General features: G+C 44.8%; 1 protein-coding gene across 1 annotated transcript in view; it reads right to left on the bottom strand.

Moving 5' to 3' along the window:
• MMD (monocyte to macrophage differentiation associated) overlaps positions 1 to 20,916 on the bottom strand; it is a 41,404-nt gene that overhangs the window by 18,441 nt on the left and 2,047 nt on the right. The gene's annotated exons all lie outside the window — the stretch shown is intronic.

Consider the following 20,916-nt stretch of genomic DNA (forward strand, 5'->3'; position numbering starts at 1 on the left):
ACAAATAAACCAAACCCGGTGTTAACATCTTTTATGGCAGGACTGAGACAGATGGGATCTGCTGGCCGCTGCTGCCATGGTTTGTAAGTCATCTCCCCAGCCAAGCATGTCACCTCTGCCAGGTAACCACCTCCACCACAGGCAGCAGAGGGAAGTGCGAGCATCGTGACTTGGCTGGATGTCAGGCTAAATCTGACTTTTTATGGCCTTCACGGCCCTCAGTCCCATTTACCAACTCTTCCTCTGTGCCAGAAGTGAGCAAAGGATTCGGTGGTAACAGTTTTGTAAACTGCCACGGCAAGAATTGCCCCTCAGATTGTGTAGTTTCAGGATGGAATAAGCTCTTCAGGTACAAATTGCAGATTTTGGTTGTCTCCAACAGGGGCTTGCTGCAAGGACAGCTGGGGCTGGGCCAGAAGGCAGGCACTTGGCTCAGCTTTGCTCAAGGGGGAAGGTAGAGCTTGTTGCTGGAAAGGAGAGCCCTTGAAATGCAAAGCTGAGCTGGTTCCCTGAGAAACACATCTATTAATCTCTGAGGTATCGCTGCTAATAAATTGGTACAATCTGTCATCTGATTTAACCGTGTCACCGGTAGTAAGGTTTCATATTGCTTATGTTACCTGTTAGTCCAAAAGGAGCCAAGTTTGGGGACGCGACTGAAGAGCCCAGACCTGCACACACAGCTACATTTCAACAGCTGAAGAGTCAGCAGTATCCCAAAATCCTGGTTTTATTTTGAGGTAGAACCTGTGGTGGCGCAGTTCCCTTCCTGCTCAGTACCACACACTCATCCTTGCATTCCTCGGCCACTGCCCCAGTAATTTGCACTCTCAGGCTGTAAAAACATTTGGGATCATGTGACATTGTGGACACCGTGACTGGAAAGCCGCTGCTTTAGGATTCTGATAAAAACCTGGACTGACTCCTGTAAAATGAACGTGCCAACACCTTCAAAGGGGCACACGGAGTCACTGGATCTTGTCTCCATCTTCTCTCATTCCCCCTGCTCCTCTTTGACTCTTTCTTCTGTCTCTTCCCGAGCCACTCCCATTTTCATTTCCTTCCATGTTGCCTTGGACATTTGATCTGGACTCTACCAGCAAATGCATCACAGAGAGTTTTTCTCCTCACAGTTTTCAAAGCCTGTTTTTCCACCTTTGTTCTGTGGTCACAGATCTCAAACGGGTTTAACTTCCTGTTCCATCAAAGATGTACAGATTCAAGATACAGTTAATAAAAATAATCACTGTTTCAAACTTGTTTACTTTGAATGAAAATAAGAACACTCTTATCATGAAGCCTGACTGAGTGGAACCAGCTTAAGAAGATCCCCAACCATCTTGACAGTGGTGATGAAACTGGAAGATTTTTAACTGGATGTCTGTGTATCTTAAGGAGAGCACTAAATTACTCAGCACACATATTGTTAGAGCAGTCCTGACCAAGAACATATTTTTAGTACCAGTGACTCTTGTTGAACTCATCTCTGTAATTGCTTTTGATGATCTATTTAATCAGAATGCCTTTAAAAAAAAATCACGACAAAAGAAACCCCTTATTATGGACCATGGAACCATTAAATCTAAATCCTAAAAATTGGCATTAAGCATACAAAATTAAGGAAGAAAAACCTTATTAGTTTGATTACTCAGAAAGTATAAAAGAAAAGAGCCTTTGAATACCCAAAGTCCATTTGATTAAAAATGTTCATAACACTAGAAATATGTCCTGGTGCACTCAGCCAGCATTTTAATAGATGAGTCAGAGTTACAAAAAGATGGGAGAACTTTTCTTACTTGAGTGCATCCCTGCTGTGGGGCACAATCAGGTAGTGTGCTTGGAAGGAGCAATGTATTGAAAATGAACAGCCCAGGGCTCGTTAATAAGACATTTAACCTATTATTTTTACACTGGGAAAGAGAATTTAGTTCTGATCAGGGCTGTGAGGTATTTGTAAAATGGGTTGTCCAAAGTGAACCAGGCAATCTCAGTTCGATACCCAACAGGCTCCCACTTGGCACCTAATAAGAGGTGTTCACGTACCCAATCTGTTACTAATTGCAATTCTTAACAGTCAGGAGCACAGGAGCTGTGTGGTTTGCCCTTATTATTTCTAGGTCAAATTTTACCCATGCAGAATCTCCTGCTGGCCCTTCAACAAGCACTGTCTGCTTGTCTAGGGATGGAGAAATTTGTACTCCTGGACTATTTATGAGCATTACATTGTCACACATAGCCATAATTTCTGAGTCACATCAAATGCCTTTAGAACATTATGCAAAGAGAGACACAGAAGTGGGGTCTGTAGTTTTCACTGCATTGCAAAATTGTCTTGCATTGCACAAATCTATCGAACTAATATCAAGGACTTGCCAAAAGCTTCCTTTTCCCCACCCAAGATGAAAATTTAATTGCCACATGAGATGTCAAGTGGTGAATGAAATCCTCTCAGGAGGTTATCTTAATAAAAGTAAACACCTCACACAAAAGCTGAGTTTCTTCTGGCCCTTTGGCACAGACGAGTTCTTATTACGAGCCTGCACAATAACAAGTCCCCTGATTTGTTAAACAGATAACAGAGAAGCAGCTCCCCAGCTGCCAAAACGGATGTATTAGTGACAAGACATTGCTAACATTCCCAGGTACTTACTTTTTGGAGTTGCCAGTGGTGACAGGCTGGCTCTGGAGGCAGCAGGACAGCACACGGGGAGCTCTTGGCCAATGTAGTGCAGTGGGGAGGTGAAGGAAGCTGAGCACAGAGCCTTAATGAGGCAAAGGAAACGAGTCTGACAGGTGAAACTCCTCTCCACTCCCACTCTACACCGGGGAGTAAATCAAGCATTTCTGGTAAATAAGGGCGGAGAGAAATACCCTTCTGCCTTCTTTTGACTTCATAATAAACGCAATATGAGGATCCAGCCTTCCTGTCTTAGCAGTGTACATGATAAAGGAGGGAGAGGATGGTTTGGTTAAGGTTTGATTTAGAAGCTTTAGTGGTAAAGCTCTTTCCTTTCCTTGGAATTAGAGAACAATGGTTCCCAATGGTTTGGGTTTTGTTAGCACATCTGAGGACACGTGGCAGCAGAACTACCCTGAGAAAAGTTACACTCTGGGTCTGAACCAGGATGAGGAACCTGTTGGCTTTTTTTTTTTTTCTTGCTGCAGACTGACCCAGATTTCTGCTTTATTTGACAATCATTTTGAGCAGACTGTGAAGGAGAAGCATCACTTACTGAAATTCATGTCAATGGTCTTGTGAAACAAGCTCCTCTCCCTCCCTCAGCCTTCTCCCGGTCTAATTAATAAGGTCATCCCACTGAAGGCAGGCTTATAAATAGCTTTCCAAACACTAATGGAATTAGTTCTGGCCTGGACAACTTTTCCAGGGTGACACAGGTATCTAAGAAGGGCTGGCTCCTTGGCACAGAACAGCCACTCACAGTAGAAATGTTGAAACATAAATATTTACCTGGTGTCCCAGCTCTTGTGCCAGCACTGACCTGAAATGGGATTATAGCATTGCTACTAATATAATAGAAAGACCTCCTGCAGTAGAACAAGGGGGTTTAGAGGAATGGGCCTTGTATTAGATTACATTAGGCTAGATAATGAAATGTCAAATTCTGCTGAAGGTTTCTCTTTTGTCAGTATTTCTGAGGAAAGTGTATTTTCCATGGCCACAAACCCACAAGATTTTGTGGGGATAATAAACACTTACCTTGGGGAATAACACCAAAGTACTTCAAGTCAACAGGAATCATTTATATGACAGCAATTAATGGGAAAGCTCTAAACTCAGAAAAGAGTGATATTTTAAAATTGACTATTTAAATTACCTGGGAACTGAGCCATTGAACTGCTTTGAGAGCAATGGCTGAATTTTAAAATTTGGTGGGAGGCTGGAATTTTATAATAAAAATAAAACCTAAGTGTGTGCAGAAAATGTAAGCTCTGATTTTTAGAAAACTTAAAGCGAAACGTAGAGAGAATGTATCTGACTTAGGGACTGCAAATCAATGAGCTTTAAGCTCCTAAACAAGAGACAGACATGAAATTATACTGTGATTATCTACGTGAATATTGAAGTTTAATTGCAGGAAAGTAATGGAGAAATGTTATTTTCCAGTCATTTGGTCTGTGAATCAAACAATAGTCCTGCCATGTACTGCATTTTCAGTAGTAAACAAAAGAACATAGATTTCAAAATGCATATTGGAAAACCCAAAGAAGATCAAATTTGATATTAATCCATCTTTTCAATCAAATTCCTCCTGGTGGCATGTTCTGAATATAACCTTCTCCTTGATGAAGAAGCTGACACAAGGGCAGGAGGTGCTTCATGTAGCTGAGAAAAGATCATGTCTTTGGAGAAGGAGAGAAAAGCAGCACTTTTCAGTCTCTGAAATGGCCTTGGACCAGCTGCACAAACTCTGAGTCATCAGATGAATCAAGTCTGTTGATGACTGAAGAGAACTTTTACTTCAAAAAATACAGAAGTATCTTGCTTTCAGATATTGATTATGTAGCTTTTCCTTTGGGAAGCTTTAGTCATAGAGGTGCCAGATTTCAAGGCTTCTTTAGAAATAAAAAAATGTCAGGGGAGTTTGGCTTTCAGTAATTGCACCATAAAAAGATGGAGGCCCATAGCCCCTGGAACATGAATCAGTTCCTCCAGCAGAAATCAGTATGTAATTTTGGCCAAGAGGCAAGGAGGGGGTTATTAAAGGGCAATGCAAAGGTAAAATTCACTCATAAAGAGAATTTTATACAAAAGGCCAAATCAGGACAACCTGACTCAGGAACTAAGCAGCTGTCATTGCCTTCAGGTTCAGTTTGGACCGTACCGTGAAGAGCACCTAAAAAATCACAGTTTACATTCTCAAACCAAAAGGATGAGAGTCATGAGACTCTGTGTTGTTGCTGCCTTTAGGAAGTCTACAACAGGGAATAAAGAATTACTCTGTACTATAACAGTAGATACTCTCAGTGTGAGTAGATCCTAAGGGACCAAGTCTCCCACCCCATCCTCCAGTTGCACTGATGGGGTCTCATCACTGTGGCCTGCAAAGAAAACCATCACCAGCTTTTTACCCCAGTCTTGGGGTAAAAAAAGGCCATTATTGCCCTCTCGCAGATGTTGGATTTTGGCATCCAGAAGTGGAGGCTTTTGAAGATCTTTTTAGCAACCTGTTACCCATGCAGAACTGAATTATTTCTCTTTGGCCCCAGTATTTTATATACCCCCAAATTTCTGCCTTTTAAACAGTAAATTAAAAATATTATATCAAACAGTAAATTAAAAATATTATATCAAAGCCAGAGTGAAGCAGTTCCATGTTTAAACCCCTTTCCACAGTGGACCATCTTTAATCATTGTTTATAAGGTTGACATGCACAAACCTTTACTCTCCTTTCTTCTTCCCACCATTGGGTTTTTTTTTTCTCTCTGTGAACGTGTCTGCCATCCATAATCACTCTTAATACCTCATCTTTGACATCACAATCAATGAAGGGAAATAAGCTGTTACTTAATGGGGCTGACACAAAATCCATTTAAGTTAACGGAAAGACGCTCATTGTTTCCTATCAGCTCCAGGTCAGGCCAAAGTGAACAGAGGGGGTGGAATTTAGCCTGTCATTTGTCATCTGAGAGGAAATGATTTCTACATCCCACTTGGAACTGCTTAGAGATTTTAAACATATTTAGCAAAAGAAAACAAACCGATTTCTTGTCAGTGGTTAAATAGTTGAAATTTTACTCTGATGGGATGGTGTCTCATTCTGAGATTTTTGAGGTAGGTTTGCTCGAATTGTATTATTTTTTGTGATTGTGTCTAGCTTAAAATGGTACTTAGTTTTCTCAATAGTTTGGAAAAAAAAAAAACAAGTACAGGAGAGGAAGATCAAGATGAATGTAAGGCAGTGACACTGAAGAGGTGCCTGAATGCCCCGTGAGGGTCATGAAGTACCGGGTGCACGAGAGCTCTGTCTCGCTGGCAGGGGCTGTGAGGAGCCCAGCAGCCTGTGAACTCCCTTTGCCCTTCCTGCCAGCCTCCTCCCAAAGCAGCTTGCTGACAGCCTGCTAGTTTTATTTTTTATAGGTTCCTTAAATACATTTGGAAAGGGAGAAAGCATCTGTAATGCACAGCATTGTCTCAGCTCTTCTAGGTTTTGTAAACAGACTTAATAAAATATGAATCCATTTTTTTCTCTGGTTCATAAATATTTACAAATATCATTTGGAAGCAAAATAAACATGTTCTTTACTAGAGCCCAACAAACATCAGATGCACTGTCCCTACCATGTTTCCCAATCTGAATAATGCTTGTTAGCCTTGAGAGGAGGGAGTGGAGGGACTGGCAGGGACAGGAAGATCCAAGTGATCATCTAACTTGCAATTCCCCTGATATGTTTAGAGACTGGTTTTTTTCACTGTTTCTGCAGAAATAACTTCTGGTATTCAAGGACAAAACTCCAAACATTCTTTCTCTTGGTTGGGGTATGTTACAAAGAGTAAAGGGAGTTCTGTTTCACCACGTCCCTTCTGGCTGACAGGAAATTCTTGGGATGTAACATTTAATCACTGGTGGCCAGGCCAAGTTGCTGAGAGGTCAGAGGACTTGCAAGAGAGACAAGGGCATCAAGAGGTTTGATTCCAGTGCAAATTTGTCTACTCTGCTCCAAACAGAGTGATTGCAAAACCAATGTTACTGCTATTGGCTACCTTTGTAGCCACAGGTGGAGGCCTTGCATCCACCATCCACTGAATTCTCAGTCTGTCCTTGAGTTAGAGTTATAAACTGTGTTATCTTTGATGGAAGGGATAAGTTTTCAGACAGACCCCGACCCAGACCTCTTCCTGCTGTGGTGGATAAAAGTGTACAGCATTCCAGTGATGGAACTGTGTGATTGGACTCACACAAATAAGACTCTGACCCGTCACATAATTGATGGAAGGCCTAAAGGGAACAAAAAGCCCCTAATAGGTTTTTGGGAGCCAGTTGCACACCGAGTGGACAAACAACAATCCAGAGGGGCAGAGGAGTCCCTCAACCTGTTTTTCAAGATTGGAACCTCAGACAGCAAATTCCCATCCTCCCAGTTCCTGGGTTTTGAGGCTCAGCAGCAATATTTAAAGGTAGAATTAGGTGGAACAAAATCAATAAACAGGCAATGCCCCTGAGGAAGAGCTGAAATAGAGGTGTTTGTGTGTACAGAGCGTGGCTTTCCAGAAACTGCTCCTTCCCTGTCACTTCTGAGCTGCTTCTGGTTATCCAGGGGGGAGCAGGAACCCTCACCGGGACTTAACCTTGTTCTGCAGCCCTGGACATTATAACCTTCTTATCTGTAGCTCGTGTGCAAAATTGCAAGGCCACATTTTTGGGAACGGAACGCAGAGCCTTGGAGAGAGGCCGCGCTTTCAAAATCTGTTTCCTCAGTAGCTTCCCCCGTGGCGGGGACGCGGCGCTGGCAGCGGATCAAAGCCCAGGAATTCCTGCGCTGCTCTCGGACCATTCCTCCTGGCTGAGGTCACAGCACTCTGCCCCTTTCTGCTTGGTTTTAGCAGGACCAATTTTACAAATTACAGGGCGAGGTGCGGCCCCGGGGTGAGGGTGAGGGTGGGGAAGGCACAGTGGTGCTCACCCGGCGTGTGCCCCAGCAAAGCACCGCGGTGGCATCTGCCCTGCCCTGGGCTCACCCCGCCGGCAGCTGTGCCCTGCACTGCTCTTATCGGCTGCCCATTTCAAGCAGCCTCACATCTGGTGTAAATAGGAACGGTGGTTTCTGAACCGCTTCCAGCTCCTCAGAACTTTACTGGAGGCTTGTAATAGCGGTCTGCTTAAATTGAAAAAAAAGAACCCCAAAGCTGTCAGCAACCTGGCACTGGGGAAACCTCTGCGGAGGTTTCAGTCAAAATGACAAACTTTTGATCAGAAATTTATAAAGGCACTTCCAGCTTTTCAGTGGAAATCCAAATTCTCATATTTTGGCAGTAGAGCTATACTGGGTAAATTTTCACTAACATTAACCATTTAAAAGCTCTTTAGTGCCCGCCCTTCCAGACAAAAAGGAGGGCATCTCCTTTGAAGAAAGATGTCCCTCAACAGAGGAGAGGTGACACTCTGGAGGAGCTCATCTCTCTCTCCTTTTGTTCTGGAATTTTGGGGGGCAGGGGTCCAACCTCTGGACAGTGACATCAATCCCACACAAACTGAAGGATGCTCCCCTTGCATTCCTGCAGCATAGAAGGTTAAAATAAATGGTCGTTAAACTCCAGGCTGTCTAGTGCACTAGACATAAGTGCTGCTTTTAGTCATCAATATATTGCTATTTAAAGAAGACTGGTACTTTTAAGTCTCCTGATTATTCATATTAAAAGAGTGTTTCTTTTTCATTTGAGATTTTATGCTGTCATGCAGACATCTCCATAATTAAATGTGTGCTTGGCTCCTTCTGTCTCCAGTTAAGTAGACATTAATAGGGAACCTACCAAAAACAACTGCCAGAAATTTTCCTGCACTTCAATTTAAAAATATTAATATTGAATTACAGTGATGATAAAAGTCCAATATGAAATTATGAAAGGAAATTTAAGACTAAATCATTTTGGAATCATCCGAGATAGTTTGTTCAAACTGATATTTTTCTTACAGTTTCCCTATGGGCACAGCAGAGACCTGTTCTCCACTGCACAGGGGGTGGTTTAAAAATAAACACTTTTAAGCACAAAATCTCTCCACCTACAGCATAAAAGGCTAGTACTGAAGTTGCAAAATCAAAGGCCTTAACATTAGGGAGCCTTTCTGTATATGTCTAATATTGCACAGTATTTAGTGCCATAATCAAACAGCATTTTTCCTGTGGAAAAATTACTGGATAGTCTATGTCCACTTTGGGAGCAGCTATTCAATATTTCATTTTTCAATATGTGGCCTAGGGCTTAATCCCAGCTGGGAGGGAGAGGTCTTATGAACTGCAGTCTCGATAATCTGATCTGATCCTGGGTCATTTACAGAGCAGCCCTAATCTAACTTGGGCGCCCAATCCGCTTGCTAAAGTTTTGCTGGGAATTTTTTCATCTTTAGAATTTTCATCCCCTACAGTAAGAACAGCATCTCCTGATGCAGTGCCCACAGGAGAGAAGTGCCTGGAGCAGCCAGTGAATAACTCCCTGCCCGTGGCTCGGATGTTCCCGGCTAGATCCCGTGTTCGTGGGGAGCAGATGGATGCTTGTGATAACCTGAGCTGTAGATGGAATTGTACTGGTGACTGGGGATCCTAAACATGCCCTTTTCATGGCCACTGCCCAGATCAAAGCTCTTCCCTGTGCAGGAGGGTTTCCATCTGTCACAACTCTGTCACAACTCCTGCCTCTGCTCAGGGCTGTGGAGTAGGGCCTGAGTTGCACGTTACACAACCTGCAAACCGAGCTGGAGGTCTCGAACAAGACCAAAATTGGATCAAGTCTTTTGCAACAAGTGAGTGGGACCTTAAATGGAGATGTTGTTTGTACTCATCCCTCTGCTGCTAAGGAGCAGAGAACAAATATTTGCACAACTGCCTTCACAAATCCAGTTCACATAAACCCTCTCCTGTCCCTGCAATAAAAAGCTGCCAAAAAGGTTGGCTTTGCATTAACCTTTGCAGTCCTACACTAAACATGGCAAGGCAGGAATGAACCAGCCATTCTACTCAGCTTGGAGGGCACATCCTCAGCCTGTCTTGGGAGCTGTGACTCCAGTGCAGATGGTGGGAGCCAGGTCTGCTCTCTGGACCTTTATTCCAGCTGTTTGGCTGCACAGCTTTATGTCCCAAGTCCTATTTTTAATACTGAAATGTAAAAACACAACTCAAGCAGCTCAGAGTATCTGTTTTGGTCACAATTTACTCTCTGCAAAGAGGGTTTGATGGAGGAAGGATGGAGAACAGCAGCATGAAGACATGAGTTCTGCTCATGCCCATTTCAGTCCCAGCCCCCCGTGAAGGACAGATCAGCCCATGAGGGATGAGGGACTGCATCCCAGTCATCTTGCACTGGGTTTGGAGCTCCGTGAGGACGAGCCCCTGCAGGGGTTCCCACCCTAACCCCCCCATACCATGCTACTGAGAAAGGGCTGGTCACAGCACGGGCCGTGGTGTGTCTGTGCCCACTGGTAGTTTTTGAGAGTTCCCAGCTCAGAGGTGACTGGGACGATGCCCATCCTTCTGTCAAACAGGAGGTGGCAAAGCTGCTCTTTTTCGCTGTCAAAAATGGACATGAGAGCAGGGGATGCAGCCTGAGCTAAGCACATGGGAATGCAGCAGCCACTCTGTGCCTGCCCCGGGGAGCTCTGCCAGCTCACCTCCACCCTGACCTCACACAGCCCTGTTATTCCAGCTCCCGAGTCCAGCTCCGAGCAGCGGCTTTGTCCTCAGCGCAGGAGGAAGGTTTGTTTTGACGGCAGGGTAATTAACGTGCCTCAGCTCCACGGCTGTAAAACCCCTGGGGAGACCAGGCATGCCTGGTTGGTACCGTGCCACAGCCAGGTGAGCGGAACACCACCTCCCTGCTCGGGGGTGACCACGCTCAGCTACCTGGCTGCAAAAACTACAGCTCTTTTCCCCGTTTTAGAACGGCAAAGCTGGTCTCCACTAACCATTCCACTTGGAAAAACGCCACCCAGCTCCCTGGACAGGACACAGTGAGAAACCATCAGCTATGGCAAACTTTTTTTGGTGTGATCAAGGAAATATTGCAATCACTTGCAATATACAGTGGGACTTGAGGCAGCACTGGAGGAGCGAGCCCTGTCTTCTGCTGCCCTGCACAGGGAGTTATTAAAAATGGGCTAAAACCAGCAAACTTAAAGCCATCCTTAATCAAAGAAGCCCTTGGCTGCTGGAAGGTTCTGCTCTGCAGAGCAATCCCTGCCTGGTGCAGCCAGACTTTTGTGATTTAAGGCCTGAGGGAATTATGTATATGCACATTCATCCCTTCATATGGCAATGTCCACATTCACACATGGCTGCTCCAGAGTTTGCCCCAGTTTCACAACCAGTAGTCACTGTCTTTTCCTCCTTGGCTTTCCTTTAACCAAACCATTCAGTCCCAGTTTGGGAATACTCAGCGCTGGATAAATGCACTAAAGCAGCAGCAAGGACAGCTTTGCTGACATTCCTCCCATATTCCAGTGTGGTTTATTTTATGTTCACCACAGTTTGTTTTTTTTTTTTTTGTTCACTTCACCACTATTTGTGCAAATAAACTCTGCAAATATGAATATAGAGCCATACTGGTTTGTAGGGGTATTTGACACTGACAGAAAAAATTACCTTTCCTACAGATTTTCCATTATACTGATAGAATAAATTACCTTTCCTCAAGGTTTTCCACTATATATCAACTTCCATTATGTGCTGAGCACTGACATGAGAAGGAAACCTCTGCCATTACAGCCCTGTGCAAACATAGTTCTCTTCCAAGCTTTCGGTTGTACTATTAAATAAATATGTGTGCAAGATAGCACCTGTGTAGTACTACAGAAGATTATTATTTACACAACTTCCAAACCTATACAAATTCTAATGTATATTTCACACACAAAGCGTGTTCTAAGACACGGAGCTGCAGTGGATTTTCCACACACCTGTGCTCACACCACATCAAGGACCAGAAACCCAAAACATACAGCAGAGACCAAACCTGTGTTATCCTCAACTGAACCCAAATGAAGTGCCTTGTCACCTCAGAGGAAACTAAATCCACCTCAGATCTGCATTCCCTCTGGAGGTACCCATCCCTCTCCCTTGGCTGTGAGAGCAGACTGGATTTCTAGTCAGGCACTCAGGTTGGTAAAACAGAGAAGGAGTGTTTCCACAGCCAGGAGCTTGGGCTTGAGATCTGATTGACCCCATAACACTAGTTCTGGAAGAAATCACCCAACAAAAAGTGTAAAATAAGGAAATTATTCAACACCTGAAAGGCAGCAAGATGCCTGGCCAGTTTTGAAACTTCTTGGTAAAAAAACTCCCAAAATTAATCTGAGTGTTATCAACCACTGACAAATATCTTGGTTTTGTTTACAAACTCCTTCATTTCACTTGTACAACAGCATTGCCAGGTTAGACTGGAAGCTAACCTGGAAGCCTTACAAAGGTGTTCACATATCACACAGATCTCTGTGTGTGTATATCCACACACACACAGTCAGGGCAGCCAGGGTTTGCCACCTAGGCTTGACTGCAGGACCCATGGACAGGGGAGCAAAGGGGTGATTTACACCTGATGAAGATCTGGGCTATATTTTGCAACAAACCTCATGCAAAGTAAACATGTCCTTGCATCATAAACCATAGGAGCCAAGAAACAGCTCTGCTCGAGGAGCCACAGAATAAGGAGAGAACAAGCCTGTTCAGGTTAAGAGCTCTGTATCTAAAAACGTGTCCTGACATATTCACAGGAGAAGGTTAGGTATTTCTGAAGTCAATTTTCCTTTTCTTGCAACTCCCCAATCCTCTGAGCTCATTAAAATGAAGACACTCTAATTTCCAGGAGTGGCCAACAGGGAAAGGTCAAGGAAGGACTTCTTTGTAATGTTGATTCTCCAATTCCAGGGAGAAGAACGGCAGGGTTTTCATTAAAACACTGTCAAATGATAAATTACTGCACTGTCAAAGGAAAGTAGGACTGCTATTACCTTATATGCAAAGGGTAGTGAAAGAAAAGACTTGATGATTTATAGTTTGTGTACAGGTCTACCTGAAACTGGATCTTGGGTTGACAAAAACAAGGGTCTGGTTACCAGCAGCTGCTCCTGGCTGGGTATGGGGCAGCCAGAGCTGCTGTATCAGCAGCATTACACATCCCCTCTGCATGGAGGTTCTGTGGGGGTACATCAGGACTCCAGTTCTGAAGGTGCAAAGTTACTCAGAGAATGAGATGCTTTAGGCAGATACTAAAATGAAAAAGAAACGCAGAAGCAATTTTTGCTGTTGCACCAAACATCAAACAAAGCAAGACAGCTCTGGGAACCCAGTGAGATCTGTGCTGGACAGGACACTCAGTCTTTAGGGAGGGACTCGAGTGTAAAATCCAGAGCTGCTGCTTGCCACTTTGTGGTTTGTGTTTCCATGGATAGATGCCAGGGGAAGACAGTCTGATTAGACAAATTATTTTAGTTCAAATTGAAACAGGTCTTTGATTTCGTTCATCCCATCTCCACTTGAAAAACGCCATCTGTCCACTACAAGGCATCCTGACTTTCGACTAAGAAAAAACACTGCTCGAGGCCTCAAAGGGGGAACAAAGTGAGGTGCTGCCTGTCCCGGGTGCAGCTCTGATGCCAGGGGTTTAGGGTGTTCACAGCTGTAACTGCCTTTGTCTCCCAGGAAAGCTTCCCTCAAATCCATGGGTTGGATCTGAGGACCAAGCCCCTGTCTTTTAACAGTTAATTAGCTGGAGCAATTAGTGGCCGTGTTGTTGTACAAAGAGCAACAAACGGAGTGTGAAAACCAACAGTCAGAGAGCGGCGAAAGCAGGGAGGGATGGCAGAAAACTCGGGCAGCACATCCAGGACCAGACACAGGCTCTGAAGTGTGGCAGCCAAATGGTAATTGTGGTTGTATCCATGCAAATTTGGGCCCCTCTGCTGCATTGCACTTGCACTTAGGTCACCTCTGGGTATTTCCACTGAAATCCTGTTGAATTACCTCGAGTAAACTCCTGCCTGCAGCAGGGAAAGGGAGAGCAGAGCACAGACCTGGTCCAGGGTCACGCCTGAGTCTGGAGCAACAGAATCTGGCCCCTGGAAATCCCAAAAGTGCAGCATGGAAAGACCAATGATTTGTGGGGAGACACCAACTGCACATGATGTGCTGTACCTGCATCTCAGAACGTGCTTTTTAGAAAGCTGATGCTTGGGCCAGTAGTTGCTTTATGCAGTTGACTGTCAAATCATCTGCCCCGTCCCTTGAGCTTCTGGAGAAGAGAACAGGGTGATCCAAGGTGAGGTAAAGAATGAAAATCAAGCTGGGGTGACTTCTGCAAATATTAGATACTGTAATACAGAGTTAAAATGGAAGCATTTGCAATCTTTATGCAACAGCCTGTAATTATGTGCACAGAGACATGTCTCTGCCTGTGTAGGTGTATGCATTATACATTAATATGGGTATAACAGCCAAAGAAGCTGATATAGTTGCTTCTCATTCCATATTATCCTTTTATTAGGAGATATGCACTATGATGGTTTCAGTTTTTTAAATCCATGGCAAAATATTAAAGCACTTTCTGGCCTCACCACGTGCAGGAGCCTGTGCCATGCCAGGGCTGCACCTACAAACCCAGTTCTCTCTCCGAAGCCTTGTCCTGCTCCGGTCATCTCAGGCACTTGCTGTCCCCATCCCAGGTTAAAGTCATGATCAGACACACTGTAAATTCTAAGCCCAAAGTGCCCCTTTGAACTCAGGGCTTATCTGAGCCCTTGTTGCCTTCTGGCAGGTTATTCCGCGAGTTTGAGACGACGGATCTGGCCGACAGAGGTTTATCTGCTAAGACAGATGCCTGTAGCAGCAGAGCTAATCTGGAGTGCCCTGTGGGAGCAGAGCTAATCTGGGGTAGCACTTAAATCAAATGAGAGCAGCAAAATGCTGCTGACCCAGGAGGATGCTCTGGAGCCCTGTGCTAACAGGGTGCAGTGAGAGGAAGCTGCCCACGCTCCCAGCACTGCACGCACTGCTCCAGCTCAGAGCACGTGTCTCGCCTGGCCCTGCTCAGGACGTGCCACGGTGCCATTCACAAGGTCCTGGTGCTCATCCTGTGGGAACTGGCCTCTGAAGATAGACAGCTAAGATCCAGCTTTCACTCCCTCTGTCTGCACAGGATGGGAAGTACCCAGAGATCCAAGGGTACAGACAGGTGAGAGCGCTGCTGTACACCTGCCTGGAAACAAGGAATAGGAAAAGGCTGGCCCTGGTCCAGTCCAGGTAAGCCTTTGCTACATGTAGAAACAAAGAGAGGTGCTTCACCCTTGTGTGATGAGAGCACAGCCTGAGCTTAAGCCATTTGCCTTCATCCTTTTTATCCAGTAAGTTGCCTTGACTTCTGCTCTAAAAAAAAATGGAAATGGGCTTCTGTAACATCTGTGACTGCAGGTTACCCTGAGTGCTTCCCAGCAGACAGGGCACAAAAAAATCATGGCCACAACCCATGTCCTCCCAAGCAGCTGTTAAACAAAACAGGAAAAGGCAGCCCTACAGCATGACCTGCTTTGAAGCTCTGCCCTGAGGGCCAGGCTTGGGTCACCTGTGGGAAAGCTTTAGCAAGCACCATTCACCCTCCTCCCCCTGCCAGAGCTGGAACCTTGCTTTTCCTTCTTGCCTCAAACACAACTGCCTTCTCCTCTGAGGAGCTGTACCCCAGGCTGGGGCATCCTGTCTTTCACTGCACACCAGGAGAAAACAGAAATAACAGGCAAAGAAATAAACCCACACATTCACCCTCAGCAGCTGAAGAAGGCAGTGTTTTCTGTCTGCAAAAGGGGAAGAGCAACCAGTCCATCTCCAAAACAGTTTCCCATTAACCAGCCCATGATAATATCTTACATGGCCCTAATGGCAGTTTAACTGTCACCCCAAGAAGCAGATAGACTTTTGTAACACTGAGAACACAAAATCACAAGAGGAGGGAAGCCCTGGGGTCTGCTGGCAGGACAGAATTGGTTGGAGGGAAAGAAAGGGAGAGCTGTCCCTTCAGCTCTCTTGAGGCAATAACAGGGGAGCAGCATGTCCCTTCCCAAGCCAAATAACCCTGCCAACACAGTTGCAAAAGCACACAGATTTGACAGTGATGAGCCATATCTTCTCCTCCAGTCATGGCTTAGCCCTCCCACGTGTCCAAGCAGTTCTCCATCCTCTGCCACTGTGGATTGGTGAAAACCTCCATCCTCCCAAGGAACTCACACACCACCATGTTTTGTAAATACATGTCCCAAGGACGTGGTGTTAATACTTCACAATTATTTTTTTCCCTGCCAGAATGAGTTAACACTGGAGTCTCTGTCCTGGCTTCAAATTTCCTGGCTTTCCCCTGTCTGCGTCAGGACATAATTCTTTCCAGCCAGCCTTTTCCTCAGATGTTCAGAGTTAGCATTGGGATCCCTGCCAGCTCTCCTTCCCAAAACAAACACGGAGCCTCCTGATGCCAAAGATTTGCCTTCTATTCAGTTCCCCAGGGATAGAACTCTTGGCTTTACAAGCAATGCCCCGATTTTCATTTCAGCCTATGTATATAAATAAAAATGCAGCTTTACAGAGCCTTGTCTGCTCTAGAAAAGACTTGATGGCGTGTCCCTACAAGCTGTCTCTCTCCATAAACTGTAAACAGAGCTTCAATTAATTAATGAGATTATCTGCCAAGTTAGTACACATTGTTTCAGCAAGAAAAATAAGGCTTATTGTCAAATTGCTTTTTGCTGGTGCAGTCATGTCAGCAGCAGAGATTTTGCTAGTAATAAAACCACCCACCCATTATCAAACCACCCCGGTTCCAGTGTAAACCTGGTCTAAAACTAATGCCCTGAAAAGTGATAAAACACTATTCCCATCTCGGTAAAACGCTTTTCTTCCCCTCCAGCGTCTCTGAGTTCACACCTCCTCTGCCGTGGTGACCTGTGTGCTTTGCCTGGAGGGCTGGAAATTGCAGAGCTGCTGGTGGCTGATGAGAAATGATTCAAAGGAGGTGTTGCCCTGAGCCCTGCAGAGAGCAAAGCACAGCCCTGCACTGCTCCCTGTGGGGTACAGCTGAAGTTTGGACAGAACCTTTCTCTCTGCTCAGGACGGGTGAAAGGTGTGTCCTCCAGCAAGCCAAGGCTGCTGCCCTCTGCTCTTGGAAGGAAAACAAGTGGGTTTCTTCTTTTTGAGGAAACGAGTGTGTGACTTATGTCAAGTTTATGCTTAACATGCTCCTGAGAGAATGGGAAAGAAATTACCTGTTAAAAGTACTTATTCAGTCCATCAAGAACTGCATTTTTGGTTGTTGGGGAGGGTAAGAGGTACAGTGGTCATACCTAATGCACAGGGCATGTGCAGACATTAAATCAACTGCTGCCACTCATGAATTTTTTCAATACACCTTTTATGCTTATTACATTTGTTTCATGCATGCCCAGTTTCCAGCAGTAAACTTGAGGCAACTCCCATTAATCCCTCAGTACTTTGGGGCTCTGTTTTGTCCTTTGAAGAAGGCAAAGGTGGATGTGCCCAATCCTTGCCTCCTCTCCCCTTTCTTGAAAGGTTTAGCCCTGGAACTGGCACATTTATTTTATATATAAGAAGTGGTTGAGCTAAAAATAGAATGTAAAAAATATTGCCTAATGAAGTTACAAAAAATTATTGATGATTTAGGAAGTACAATTACTAAAAATAGAGCTGGATGCTAAGCCTGTATTCTTTGCTCATCTGAAGTCAATAGCAATTAAATTCAGTGTATTTTTAGATAATGAAGAGCTATGCCATGTGCCCAATCATCTTCAATACTGAAGGAGTGTGAAATGTGGGTGCTTAAACAACATGTCCAGGTCTTCTATGCATTCAGGAAGAGACACAAATATATAATCATTCATAATTAACAATTTCTCTATAGCACCACCCATGAAAGGATCTCGTGTTCTTTCATAAATATTAATTAAATCAACCCAATACTCCACTTGTGTAACAATTATTGCTGCCATTAACAGATGGAGAAACTAGGGCACAGCTTCATTGCCCACACAGAGCATCTGCTGCAGATCTGGGATGAGACTGACCCATCCACAGCCTGGGCTGAACCATCAGATGCTGGATTCGGATGCCTTGTGACAAGGATCTGCCTCCAAAAGCTGCTCCCCGTTTGTCACATTAGGGTGGAAATGCCTTTTTGAAATGTTAATGTCAAACAGCGTCAGTATTAGAGAGGGAAACTAAGGAGCAGCGTCTCCAAGGAAACCAGCACACGTGAGGAGGAGGGATTGAGGAGACTAAACCAGGAGTAGAACAGGAGCTAGAGTTGGCAGCTGTTCTGCTTTTCCCATTTTTTTATATTTCTGCTATGATTTTCTCTTGATAAAAAGTCAGATACCTTTCTGCTGTGAATGTCAGGGCAGCTTATTTATAAACAATTAATTTAGCTTTCCGTCATCCAAGCGTGAAGAACCAGAGCTCTACCTCAGAGCCCTGACAGCTGCCCCGGGAGCCCTCCTGCTTCCCTCCTGGGCAGCAGCAGCCACCAGCAGACTCCAGCACACATCCCCCCAATCCCTCACACCTTCCCCACGTGACAGCCTCGCTGCAGCTCCAGCTGCCATTCCATCCACCACTGAGAGCAGCTATTCCAGGTCAGGCTGCAGGAGCCCCTCAGGGACACCAGCAGGACACGTGGATTTGCTTTCAAGCCCCAGACCCCACCTGACAGGACAGATTCTGCACAGGGAGTCAAGTGCTTGGGGGAGTCACGGAATCATTTGGGCTGGAGCAGGGCCAGGAGACCCAGCCTGATGCTTTGCCTTATAAAAAGGACACAAGTAGCTCAAGATACTTGGGTTTTAATCCATCTAAAAGATGGCAAGTGGGCTGTAGGGCTCCCCTAAGCACGAAGCAGTATTGGCTCATGGCTGGAAGAACAGTATTTCCAATCAAACTCCCAACATCAATTCCTGCCTCTTGGCATCCCCACCAAAGCACCAACATCACACAAGCTGAATCACTGATAACTTAAGGTGATGCAGTTCTAGGCAGTAAAAACTATTCTAAAGTTCTTCTTACAGCCAAGGGGTTTGACTTGGGCATGTTACTGTGCTTCTGTACTCAGCACTATCAGAGGATGAGTGCACCATGAAACAATGTGCAAAATGAGACAAGACTTATCCCTTTCCAAATTCAAAACAATCACAGCATGGGAAGTAATTCTCTCTTGTGAATATGGGTTAGTCTGTCTGGACTAATCCTCTACTGATATGTAGTGGCTTATTAAGGATTTTAAAAAGAAATCTGAGGGCTCAGATAGTATGTTTACAGTGGAACAGGCTCACATGAAAGATGTATTTTCAGGGAATTTAATGACATGTTTGACTTGAACTAATGTTGGAGAAATCTAGAAATCCTTTTTTTCCCGTGTTGTTTCTGTGAAACCCTTTAATGAAGGCTTTACAGAAGCAGTAATATGTGACTTTAGAAGGGCACTAAAGCCAACTGAAAGTGAGCCAGTGCACACTGAATTCCTGTTTCCTGCAGAACAGCAATAAATCCTCCCAGCACCCCTCAGTTCCCTCCATATCACAGAGCTAGAGATCAGTGCCATGGTGACCACAGGTCACTCAAAGCAGGTGTTGTAAGGCTCTGTGTCCAGGCTTTGCCCAGATTTAATGTGGCTTGTTCATCAACTCCTCTGTTCCACCTGCTCTGGGCATTTTTTGTGGGACTATATTTTATTTCATTCTCTTTGAACCTACCAGGGTTAGTTCATAGAGTGGAACTCAGGTGCATCCCCTGCATGCCAAGCTGTATAGTAACCCCCTTATGAACTGCATAAATGACTAAGAAGAGAGAAATCTCAGTGCAGAGGGCAGAAAAGCAAGAGAAAATAAATGCAGAGCAGACACATGGAGCAAAGAGCAGCAGGAACAGGAGCCCCATAAGACAAGGGCAAAACTGGAAATGGAGCATATTTTCTAAATCCTTACCTGTCCATCCAATGTTCTCCAACTCATATTGCTCCTGAATAAACGCTAACACAATTTTACCAACACCTTGCTCCTTTGCAAATAGCACCTGCTCCAGAACAGTATTTCTGTGCTGGATATCCCGGCCCTAAGCACTGCCTAATCCTCTGGGCAAAGCACACACAGATAGGCACGGGCAGGATTAAGCAAGGCACAAACCCAGGATCGACTGAACGGTGTTGGAAGAGCCAGGCACAGAGTATGTGCAAAGAGCTGCACAGGATGCTTTTCAAACCATGTGAACTCCAGCAAGGAACACACATTTTACACAGCGCGATTTAGGGAAAATAGCAAAACTGCTCTGAGAACATTTACCCCCATTTTCTCACAGTGGTGCAAAGGACGTGGCAGAGGACTGAAAGCACTCGAGGGAATGCAGCTTCAAGGGTGATTTCTGGTAAACTTGGCCTGATAAAAGCCCATTTGCATGCATTAATCCTGCCACAGTCATTAAAAAAACGTGGTAGCTGAGACCTCCCCAAAGCAGTAATTTCACTGGCAGTGACTCGATTACTTGGAATTCTTGGTACATACTCCAGGGCTCTCTCACTGCTTTAATACTCCAGTATTGTTCTAGTACAGACAAAACTAAGAAAGCCATTTTATCCCCATTGGGAAGGCAAAGTCCTGATGCACTTTAGTTTCTCATTTTCCAGAAGGGGATTTATCCTCTGTTTGCCTTCCTGCTATCAGGAGAAAAGTGTCATTTGCTGCTTTTGCTTCCACATTTCAGGGCAGAGTCCACCAACTCTATCACAACTGATAAATTTCCTTATGAGTGAACACTGTGCTCCAGGAAACTGCTTCCCTGCCCACAACCTCCCTGGGCACCACTGGCAGCTCCACAGCCCAGCTTCCAAAATCAGCAACTTCCCACTGAGTTTCAAGGAGCCAGGGGTCTGTGGTGGATGTACACAAGAGGTTTGCCATTAGAGGAAACTATCAGGAGGATTTCAGCTATCTAAAAGTATTTATTAACCCAGCCATGCCAGTCAGTATTACAGAACCAAACACGTGGCAATGATATGGCACACGTGGCATGGAATCACTACATTATCTGCATGACCTTCATCAAAGAACCACAGAGCTTTTCTGTTGGCATTATGACACCTCACCATCAAAGAAAACAGCTCTTTGGGATATTTTTGAGCTCTTATTAGTCCCCCCAAGGTCTTCTTAGCA

This window comes from Chiroxiphia lanceolata, chromosome 19 (genome assembly GCF_009829145.1).
Source record: "Chiroxiphia lanceolata isolate bChiLan1 chromosome 19, bChiLan1.pri, whole genome shotgun sequence".
In the NCBI taxonomy this organism is placed as follows: Eukaryota; Metazoa; Chordata; class Aves; order Passeriformes; family Pipridae; genus Chiroxiphia; species Chiroxiphia lanceolata.